Genomic DNA, 2039 nt, shown 5'->3' on the forward strand with positions numbered 1-2039 from the left:
ATTTTGATGGTACCATTTAGACAATTGTTGATAAGTAACTTTGCAACTACATGTCCACTAGCAGTCATTGGAGTATTAGTAGTATGCCTGCTAAATATCTGCTAACACTTTATTTTGATGGTTCCCCAGCAGACATTCAACTGTTTATTAGCAACTTTGCAAGTACGTCAACTTATTCTACCAACCTTAACCTTAACCCAAGTCTACTAATACTCTAAATGAGTGTTAGTTGTCATGTAGTTGCACCGTTTCTTATAGTCAGTAGACTAAGGGGACCATCAAAATAAAATGTAATGTAATATAAAAAATAAAAAAAAACACACATTGTATTTTTTTCATTTGAAATTATTACAACTGATCTTAAACTAGCTCACAGTAACATTAACCTCACAAGAAACACTCAAAAACCCTCAACCACTCCTAGCCACTCACAAGATGTTGTAAGATACTGTGCAGATCTTAAATAAACAATGTCACTGTCACGCCCATGGACTGTCCTTGTGTTCCTGTGTTGTGTTCTGCTCCCCATGTTCTCCCCGTGACCCAGTTTCTCCCGTGTTTGATTATGTTCATTGATTTCACGTGTCCATCGTTAGTCACGTATTTAAAAGAGTGTTCAGTCCCTTTGTTCCTTTGTCCGGTGTTATACGTCTGTTCCCCGTGCTGCGTGTGTGTTCCTGCCTGTGAGTCTTCCTGTGGATTATTAAAGACCAATTACATTTTTGTTGTTGCTTGCTACTGACATAACATCACCAAAAACAGACCAGAGAAAACCCTCCAAGAACATTCCTCCAAATATTTAATATTACATAGTCAAAGCACTGCCAAAATACTACTGGAATAAATCTGTCACAAACATCAACGCTGAAATGATTACAGTTTTTGCACTGTGACATGAAATAAATGCCAGAGATAAATACAGATAACAAAATGTACCTCAGGTTGTGACATATTTTATATATTACACATAAAAACAAGTTCAAAGTGTTCCCAAGCAACTATTTCCCAGGCAGCTTACTCATGTGTTTGTACATAACACTACAAAATTTAAATGTATGTTTTAAATAAAAGTGTTATAAAGCTCTTTACAGCATGGCTTTAAACTGCAGTTAAGCTATCAAGTCGAGTTACTGATTAACTGATAACCAAATGCACTTCTAATGGCACAACTTTCCACAAAGTCCAACACGTAAGGATGGTTCTTGTAGCCATGCCACCTCTGACCTTTGAAACCCTGCAGTGTGACGACTGCACAGAGCGTGATGAGCATATGCACACGCACACACACGACTGACTGCACATGAACAGTTGATCACAATACAATAATAGATTTGATCACAATCATTTTCAATTCAATCGCTGCATTATGGGCTCAAATACTGTGTATAAAGACACTAAACTACACATATGCTAGCTATAGTCATGGTCAGAACGGAATTGTTGGTACCCTTGGTAAATATGACCAAAAAAAGGCTGTGAAAATAAATCTGCATTGTTAATCCTATTGATCTTTTATTTTAAAAATGTTCCAAAAAATCTAACCTTTCATTGAAGAATAAGAACACTGTAAAAAAAAAAAAATCTGTAGTTTTTACAAAATAATTTTGGAAGCTGTGGTTACCAGAATAATTTTGCAAAAAATGCAGAAAAACTGTAAAAACATTAACAGAATAAACTGTAATTTACAAACAAGAAAATTTAAGTCTAAACAAGTAAATTCAACAATGCACTAAAATACTAAAATCTGCTACTAAAATCTGTTTTGTATCTTTCACATAAACTGACAACCACCATAATAATGCAGGTGGTAAAAGAGAGAGCAATATGAAGAAATCAGTTCATCACAAGTAGCTTTTCCAGAAGCTGAAGTACATACTAATGTATTGAAGGTGCACAGAGTCATTCACGCAAACACTAAACACCATCATGGTAACACACGACCCTTAAATAATGCAATAAACATTCATTAAACAACAGACTATGTAACATAGACCCACATGTACAGTGGTGTGAAAAAGTGTTGGCCCCCTTCCCGATGT

Source organism: Sinocyclocheilus grahami, unplaced genomic scaffold, assembly GCF_001515645.1.
Source record: "Sinocyclocheilus grahami isolate Dianchi unplaced genomic scaffold, SAMN03320097.WGS_v1.1 scaffold1503.1, whole genome shotgun sequence".
In the NCBI taxonomy this organism is placed as follows: Eukaryota; Metazoa; Chordata; class Actinopteri; order Cypriniformes; family Cyprinidae; genus Sinocyclocheilus; species Sinocyclocheilus grahami.